Source organism: Strongylocentrotus purpuratus, unplaced genomic scaffold (assembly GCF_000002235.5).
Source record: "Strongylocentrotus purpuratus isolate Spur 01 unplaced genomic scaffold, Spur_5.0 spur5_scaffold_3, whole genome shotgun sequence".
Taxonomy (NCBI): Eukaryota; Metazoa; Echinodermata; class Echinoidea; order Camarodonta; family Strongylocentrotidae; genus Strongylocentrotus; species Strongylocentrotus purpuratus.
Genome location: NW_022145609.1, coordinates 1,636,906 through 1,647,099, shown reverse-complemented (window position 1 = coordinate 1,647,099; position 10,194 = coordinate 1,636,906). Strand labels below are relative to the sequence as shown.

Below are 10,194 nucleotides of genomic sequence, written 5' to 3'. Positions count from 1 at the left end.
GTCTAGATTCTGTTCGGTTTTTGTTTTTATTCTTCTATCAAATTTGTTGGTGATAAAAGTCCAAATTGACTGATTGCTATGAAGCACTAATCAAAAACAACAACAACACGCGGCGATTCCTCACACAACCCGGTGTCTCCACCCATCGTGCGGTTCCCCAAATAATAATAATAATGATGGATAATGGGTTCTTGTATAGCGCTCATATCTGTCAGACTTGACACTTCTGGCGCTCCGCAATTATATTACCCCGGCTTTAGCATGGCTGCCATTACGACGCTCTAGCATTTCAAAGAATTAATTCCTGCCAGGTACCCATTTACGTCACCTGGGTCGAGTGTGGCAAATGTAGAATAATGTCTATCCAAAAGACTTAGGACAAAGGAAAGTAGGCCTACCGTCCAACAGAACGTTATCGGGGTACAGAATGAGAGGAATGGCAAGGTCTACTGTCAATGTTGAGGGTGTGTTATTTTATCAGCTGATTGGGCGCGCAACATGCAATACAGAGGCTGGACTATAATTATGTACTCCTTTGTGTGATGTCCAGGGGCCCATTTTACAAAGCCTTTTTTCAATGACAAAAAGCAGTGTCAAATCTGCTGATAACCAAACAGAAGCAAGAATTTCAGTAGCTCATAACAAAAACATTCGTCACTGATGACAAGTTTTGTGAAACGCCCCCAGGTCTCTAAAATCCCCGCACCTAGTTTCATTCACTCATGCAGAATGCATTTGAACAGGAAATCTGTACTGTGTTGTGATATTCCATATTGCCTTCTAACCTTCTACTCGATCGGTCCAAAAATAGAGAGGTTCGCTTGAAGTATGGCTGATAACCAGTTCCTGAACGGGCGTCCACTGCCTGGTCCCTGGGGGCTTCCTGTTATTGGTAACATGCTGTCCTTGGATCAGACTGGTCCACATCTATCCTTGATGAAGCTGGCAAAGGTATATGGAAATGTCTTCAAGATTCATATGGGCAACCGACCTGTTCTTGTTTTGAACGGATTTCAGGCTATCAAGGAGGCTTTGACAAAGCAACCAGCCGTCTTTGCGGGTCGCCCAGATCTGTTTACCTTCAAAGTAATCGATGAGACGAACGTCTATGGCCCGTCCATTAGTTTTAGCACCTATAGCGAGCAATTGAAGCTTCACCGGAAACTTGCCGAGACGTGTCTCAGGCATTTCTCAGAAGGCGGACAAGCACAGTTCCTGGAGGGTGTCGCGAAAGGCGAAGCAGAAGAACTTGTCCGACACCTGAAAGTTTCCAAATGCGAAGGGGGGTTAGACATTAGGCGTCTAATCCGTTTGTCTGTGACCAATATGATCCTTTGGTATATGTTTAGTAAGCGTAGCTCCTATGATAGCAAGTTACTAAACGACATTCTAAATTTGACCGACAAAGCCGAAAAGCCTTCCGGAAGTGGAAACCCCGTAGACTTCTTGCCCTGGCTAAGATTTATAACCACAAAGTATAAGACCACATTGCAGGAGTATCGAAAGAAATTTGGGAAACTCTTCAGTGGAGTTATTGAAGAACATGCCGTCTTGTATGAACCTGGATCTGAACGAGATGTAATCGACCATCTGATTTCTACGGGCCACAACAGTGGGGAGGAAGAACTTCAACGTTTGGGGTTGGCCGGAAAGGCACTTTACCAAAGCGCCTTTGACTTTTTTCCAGCAGGAACGGAGACAGTGTTGGCTACCTTAGAGTGGATCATGGTCTACATGGTTACCTACCCCAATGTTCAGTCTGATGTCCAACACGAGATCGATCAGTTTGTTGGTCGTGGTCGTTTGCCAACATTGAATGACCGTGACAACCTCCCTTTGACGCAATCATGCCTTCTTGAAATCCAGCGCCATGCAGCAGCGGTCCCTTTTGCTGTTCCTCATAGCACGACACAGGATACAGTTCTTGATGGATACTACGTTCCAAAAGACATGTTAGTCTTTGTTAGTCTCTACTCAGCTCACTTTGATCCCGATGTTTGGGAGACACCCGAAGTCTTCAACCCTCGTCGTTTCCTAGCGCAGGACGGAACGCTTGACGAGGAAAAGACGAAACTTGCAATACCCTTTAGCCTTGGTCCTCGGCGGTGTCTCGGATCAGGTGTGGCTCGAATCCAGCTTTTCATCTACTTCACCACATTCCTGCATCAACTAAACTTCAAATGTCCGGAAGGTCAGAAAGCGAGTCTCGACGCTACTTATAAGTTCCCAAGACGCCCCAAGGTCTTCAACGTGCAGATCGACCCAAGATAAGCACCATAGAGTTGCACAAAATAATGCGCAATACAGTTAAATTGACAACTTAGTTATTCATACTCCTGATAAATTTGATGTCTCTTGTGTTTTTCGTTACTCGAGAATATAACAAATGGACTGGTTGAGTAAGGACCTTTGTCGAATACTTTAAGATGTAAGATTTGATATGTCACATTCTCGAGAAACGTTAATCTGGACAAAACAAAACTTGTTAAAGGTATGAATAATTGGGTTGTTAACTGTACATACCTAGAAATCATGTCAGCAAAAGCTGAATGTATTCTCCCATTACATTTAGACATATGATTATACTAATTAGCTCATGGCTTATATCAATGGCTTCTAATTATTTAGTTTTAAAAAAACGGCCTGTGTATGCTATTTCTAGTATATAAAAGTGACTCTAATCATTAGGCTGAGACCTTGTGTCATAATACATTGAGTACAAGCACTGTCACATGACACACAAATGAAAAGAAAAAAACAAATTCTGCCATCTTTGGATCGTATTGGAGCTTTAATTCGAGGTGAACAGGCGGGAACAGGCTAACATTCATTGTAAAGTGCGCATAAAACGGACTCTTTTGGACCACAAAAATGTACTAAATTGGTAACAGGTTCGTTAAAACCGACGGAAACCCGCGGAAAACTACATATACTCAGAAGAGATCATCACATGTAGGTCCTATATATATGGGACTACATATTCTCTGGGTGAGGCCCGCCATCTTGATATAAATCTTTTAATTCTACTTTTACATCAATACTTTACTGTATAATACATTCAGTTAGGCGGATATCAGTTATTTTAGTCCGGAAATTGTAATGTAAAACTTGATTGATTGTTTTTAATGGAGTTTTCATTCTGATTGAATTCTACTTTTACATCAATACTTTACTGTATAATACATTCAGTTAGGCGGATATCAGTTATTTTAGTCCGGAAATTGTAATGTAAAACTTGATTGATTTTTTTTAATGGAGTTTTCATTCTGATTTAATTCTACTTTTACATCAATACCTTATTGTATAATACATTTAGTTAGGCGGATATCAGTTATTTTAGTCCGGAAATTGTAATGTAAAACTTGATTGATTTTTTGTAATGGAGTTTTCATTCTGATTGAATTCTACTTTTACATCAATACTTTACTGTATAATACATTCAGTTAGGCGGATATCAGTTATTTTAGTCCGGAAATTGTAATGTAAAACTTGATTGATTGTTTTTAATGGAGTTTTCATTCTGATTGAATTCTACTTTTACATCAATACTTTACTGTATAATACATTCAGTTAGGCGGATATCAGTTATTTTAGTCCGGAAATTGTAATGTAAAACTTGATTGATTTTTTTTAATGGAGTTTTCATTCTGATTTAATTCTACTTTTACATCAATACCTTATTGTATAATACATTTAGTTAGGCGGATATCAGTTATTTTAGTCCGGAAATTGTAATGTAAAACTTGATTGATTTTTTGTAATGGAGTTTTCATTCTGATTGAATTCTACTTTTACATCAATACTTTACTGTATAATACATTCAGTTAGGCGGATATCAGTTATTTTAGTCCGGAAATTGTAATGTAAAACTTGATTGATTTTTTGTAATGGAGTTTTCATTCTGATTTAATTCTACTTTTACATCAATACCTTATTGTATAATACATTTAGTTAGGCGGATATCAGTTATTTTAGTCCGGAAATTGTAATGTAAAACTTGATTGATTGTTTTTAATGGAGTTTTCATTCTGTTTTAATTCTACTTTTACATAAATACCTTATTGTATAATACATTTAGTTAGGCGGATATCAGTTATTTTAGTCCGGAAATTGTAATGTAAAACTTGATTGATTGTTTTTTCATTCTGTTATCATCAAATTATGACAGTCATGTAGCAAACAAGGAGATGCAGTTAAAAGGAATATTGCTTTTAGAATTTAGTTAATATGGATTTTGATAAGCTATTCAAATGTTTAGAATACTCGATTTGTGAAGCTTTTTTTATTGTATTATTGCTTACCTGACCTGGATTATTGCTGACCTGGAAATATATAGTTTGTTATGATAAGTTGGGTGTACTGTAAAATTTGAGGGATAAAAATGAAAGGTTAATCTCTGTGGTGAGGTAGAAATGTGATACTTTGATCCAAGCCAAACTCTATGTTCACACAACAATCGAGAGTGGTTCTAGTGTATATTACGTCATGTTTGTATAGATGAATTCACTTAGTAAGTGAGTTTAAGATCAAGTTTATACCACATGGGAATGCGGGGAAAACAAATTGAAAAATTTCGAAACAAAATACTGTTTGGTACGTTAAGTGATCCATTTTTATTTCTGTCATTACTACTCGATTAAAAAAAAATGCGGAGATAGTCATTTATCATTAATAAATTAAATATTGAGAAGAAAGAGATGAATTCTATGTTAGGTGTTAGTCATTAGAACGTTTCCGTATAAGATTTTGTGTTTATATTTTGACATCGATCTACCTTATATTAACATATGATTATGATGTTGTAGTAGTAGTGTATAGTAGTTGGTTCAAACCAAAAGTGTAGTTCTATATTGGTTTACTGTTGTATAACTGTTGTAATCACTATGAACATGACAGACTAAAAGAGGACAAAATATACAGTTCCTCATTCTACCCTCAACAATTGCTGTGGTAGACAAAGGAACATCCCTTCACTGCTATTATGTAAAAATATGTATAACAGGTGTCACATGCATATTCACCTGTTCTACACATTTACTTTAAAAAGTCGCTTAATTAGGGACAATAATCTGCTTATTTTTGCAAAATATTCAGCTAGCCTTAAATAAATGTTTTAAAACAAATTGTACCCTTAAAACATAGGTTAGATAAATTATGTAAAATTGTATTTGTCTAACGAATGATGTGTAAAGTGATAGCACCTCTGATTAACATTTGAGTAGTGAAGTTACGGATTCGTTGTAATTTCTAATAATCAATGGCCCACGGGGATATCGTTTTATCGCTTTATTATGGCGGCTCATCAGCTACAGTCGGGGTAGTAATATAATACTATGCGCAGTGCAGTATATTCATAGAGTATCTGCGCTCTGTAAATGGACCTATATTTTCAATACACTTCGAAAGCAATGTGTTTCTTTTTTCCTATCCGATATGCGACTTTTAACCACCAAAAAAAATCCGGGGGACGGGTGATTTCCAGTTTATGGGAAAGGCAGCCATGCAACTCATTTTGATCTAGTTTTGGGTGAACCGTTAAATTGAATTAACCGTTTTTGTAGCAGGGAAGATTAAATGTCAGAGTGTGACTTCTGACTGCCCATCGTTACAATGCAGGCAATTATGTTAATTCACATATTCACAATTCACATACTTAAATGAAATAAGGGTTTGATTATTTAGTGCATGTATTCAGCATATTACTTCAAATGCCCCTTGTACAGTTGATATAAAGGCAAAAGCAAAGTTATTAACAAACAGGTACATTTTGTTAACAATGATTTTTATGTGGATGATGGTATTGAAGCCTTTGAAGGGCTGAAGGCCCATACGAATCATTGTTTTTCATTTATGTATATGTTTGTATATGTTTTAAAACCACTGTCCAGCGAGCAAAAAAATACTTAATATGTAATACCTTTTGTGCGGCTATCCTCGTGCACTAGTTGCTAGTCGTTGGATTGTATTGCTTCCTTTGTCTATGTAGGTTTTTTGTTTTAAACTTTGTATGGTAATTTAATGACTGAATAAATAAAATCACCCTTTTCTTTATAAATATGCTTGTCCTACATGAGTTTGATTGTGTTACACGTGTTGCTATCAATGCTTTGGTGTCCCTCTTGTGATATATTCAAAACTTGCCCCCATCTCATCAAGACCAATCAGAGACAACGATATCTATCAATCTGTGAATCCTGTCAGGGTATATTGAGTCAAATGGAGGTGGATCAGGAGAGGAAGATCTGAAGAAAACGCCGGTCAATGCTCACGCAACACAATACTGTCAGACAGGTGGCCTTTCTAGACAGGTCCTACAACACGCATGTCTTTCTATATAGAAAATAATATAGGTAACCACTTAAGATAGGGGTCCCTTATATAGAGGTGGTCGCTTCGACAGGTTTGACTTTATATGAATATATCCTGAAAGTTGTATATTAATTGGGGAAATTCTAATCACCTTATTTTGGAGGAGTACCTTAAGACCAAAATGTAGATAAGACAATTTATTGAAATCCACTAATACCAATGTATGTTAGCATGCATATACTTACACTAAATGTCAAAAGGGAAATGCATTCTTAATTGCAAACAAATCTAAAAGAAAGTGGAAAAATAAGAGAAATACATGAGTAAAAATTCGACGAAAGCGAACAAAAATAAAAATGTCATGATTTCTTTTCAATGTGAAATCACTATTAATTTAGGAATATCAAATTTGCTGAATCCTTAATGTCACTCTGATGTAGTGCTGGACAACTTTCACATTGGTTCCAACAACAAAAATACCTAAAATCTTTCTTTCTAGAGGACCTATTATGATATGCTTTTTATAATACAATTTGTGAGAGATTCTCCAAGGGGGAAAAGGAAAAATCGATGATATTTGAGTACATGAAAAATCGAAGAGTTGTCCATAAATATGTCACAATCCACTGACAAAACTGCCAATTTTGGATTCGCTTAGCTTAAGTGATCATATATTTCAAACATTTATAACTCTCTTATTACATATTGGTCTGGCCAATCAGGGTGCTCATGTGTGTATATTGGACATGAATCTCAGAGGTCAAATTCCAACTTTAGATAATACTGATAATATTAGCTTCATACCATGATTGTAAATTGCGGCATTTTTTCAAAATATGCCGAGCAATGATTATTTTCCACAGATATGAAGTGATGTATGTGACTGATGAATGCAGTTAATAAACTCTATATGGATAATATATCTATATAAAATAAGTACAAGTACAAGGATTTTTATGGTTGACCTCTTCACCAAAAAAGAATTGATTTGAATGAGTTTTGGTGCCTGGCGTTTTGGTGCCTGAGTACTTGTATTGTACCTGTTGCACAATAGGCTGAAGTAAAGTAAACGAAATCAAATAAAAAGGGGAGAATAGGCCCCAGCACCAAAGAGTAATGATTGTGTGTCTGGCAAAAATTTGGAGCAAACAGTATTGTGGTAGAGCGGTTTCTGAAACCTAATAAAATAACATGCGGCTTTGAAGTGTGATTACCAGCTCTTGGATTAGTTTATTACATGTCTATCGAATTCAGTGTATGGTCATAGGATCATATTCCTTTTACATTCTAGTCCATGTAGCTGAAAAATAAATCGTTTTATTTGATACATTTTAGGGATTTTGTCTGAAATGCAAATACACTCAGCACAGAAAGAAATTGTACACTATTTACAATTAGGAATTTTAAATAAATATTTGATTTCAAAATAAATATAAACTAATCCTCTTTAAGATCATATGCAATTGTAATCATACCATTTATGCAGGAGTGGGCATAGCCATTTAAAAATAAATGAATCTCTGTAAGAAAATTGCAAAAATGGGGCATCTGGCAATTCACATGTTGTTGGGCATTAGAGGTATCCTATCATTCGTCCACGATCTTGGGTGGAAAGGAGAGACATCTTGACCGTGTTTCTCAAAACCATGGAGTCATGCCACTATAGTTGACATCCAGATCTCGATCCTTATTGTTTTTCATTCTTTGATAATATAAATTTCCCATTGTCCCCCTATAAGAATCTTATTACCACACACCAGCATCCAAGTTGCATTGATATTAATATGTTTTTAAATTTTCTGAATTATTTATATAAAAATCAATGATTATGAATATACAATACTAACAAAATAGTATCAATTCTTTAAGTTCATAAAATACTTTTTGAAATGGTAAGCACGTAATACGATAAAAATCATAAATTATAACCTGGGCAAAAGTCATGGGGAAACAAGTTTTTGAGGATAAAAAAGGGAAATTAATGGGATCAGATATATAAAGCAATTGATAAATGGTGAGGCAATAACGTCACAAACTGATAAACAAATTGGCAATTTTTGTAGTGATTTCCATTGTTCCATAGTTTTTCGTCCTTTTTCAAAAATGTATAACTTCCTTATTAGTAACTGTATTCGATTTTACTCAAACTTCTTTTGGATTGGTTTCTCTTGTTTTTCTGCATCTATTAAAACCTCAAAATGTAGAGTTGTGCTATTCCAGATTGTTAATCCATGAGAGGCTGGAGTCCTTGTAAACGGTATATGTTCTGAAGGATGATTAAAAGATCAGCCCACAATGTGGAGACTTTTTCCAATCTGTTTTGCAATTCCCAAGATGTGGCCGATACCAGAACAGTGTTCTAGTGATATTGGCAGCAACTAACACGATGCTCTCTTTTGTCCTTCATTATACAAATTTCATAAAAGTCATAATCAAAGCTTATATAAAATAGGATATATGGTTGCTTAAGCGAACCTGAAATATTTAAGAAGCAAATCTTTATATCATGTAGTATATATGATATTTAGATTTGCTTGCTGAATTCCTTTTCCCCTTTCTTTCTTCATATAATTATAGTATGATAATTATAAAGCAAAATTGAATGGCTATTTCATTAGCCTGTGAACCTGAACTTACGAGTAGAAAAAGGAAACAAAATCGGGTTCTTGTCACTGTGGCATTCTGCAAAATGGAGTGATTAGGAAGAAAATTGAACATGATTTATATGCATAACAATATTTTAGAAGGAATAATGTGGATCTTTTCATGCCTATATTCAGAAAAAATAAAATAAGTGAAAAAGGCCTGCATCATTCCTGGGTGTAAAAAAAAAAGAGGGTTTTAAGATTTTTGTTCCTTATTACCCATTGTACAGCATTCAAACAAGCATAATGTGTATACTTAAACATTGATATAGAAAAGGGGATTAGAACCACTTGCTAAGAATGTGATATTTGCACAAGTGGGGTGAATAGGACAAAATTACAATTATCACACCCCCCCCCCCCACTTTCTCACATCAAAAACAAATAATGAATAAAAACATAAATAATGTTGACCTTTGGACATTGCTTATATTTCATAATGCAGCTATGTTCTCTTCCTTCTCTCTCTCTCTCTCTCTAATTCTGCCACTGTCTCAGCTTTCTGTTTATTTCTCCGCATTTGTTATCATTTTTTCCCCTCTTTTCTTTTGATAATCTTCTTCTTCTTCTAGTAGTAGTTCTGGCGATGGTGGCATATGAATGCGTGTGTGTGTGCATGTGTGGGTAGGTGGGGTGGGTATGTGGGCGTATGCGTGTGTGTGTGTGCGTGGGTGGGTGGGGTGGGTATGCGCGCGCGCGCGCGTGTGTGTGTGTGGGCGCATGTGCGTGTGCGTGAGCGTGTGTGTTTGTGTGTATTTTGCAGAAAGGTGTGAATTGATACTTGATATCTACAGCTTCATAGCTTACATGCTTAGTTTTTTTCATTTGTTGATGAAGGATGTCGATCAAATGTATTGTATTTGAACTTTTTTTTCGAGGCACATGTAAAATTATGGATCTTCAGTGACTGGTCTCTCAGAAACTAGTGCTAAGCCAGTCACAGAGAATCATGATTTCAACTGATGCCTGTCGGTGCATTGTAAATTAGATTTTTCTTCAAATTTCATTTAAAAATCTTTTCATATTTGATAAATATGGTGCATTGGCATATGGGGTATGGTTGGAGCGTTGGATGTGTTGAACAGCGTTTGTGTTTTATGTGGATTTATCATATTCAGATTCTGAATATTTTTAGCTAATTGAATAATATCGTAAAGGATGCAATTCATGGTTGTACTCGATAATTCTCACTTAACATATTCTCTCTCTCTCTCTCTCTTGCATAAAGAAAATATGAAAA

The 10,194-nt window shown here is 35.8% G+C and overlaps 1 pseudogene; it reads left to right on the top strand.

Moving 5' to 3' along the window:
- The first annotated feature begins 625 nt into the window (after positions 1–625).
- Positions 626–5,661, top strand: LOC115928700 (annotated as a pseudogene).
- Positions 5,662–10,194: the final 4,533 nt, after the last annotated feature.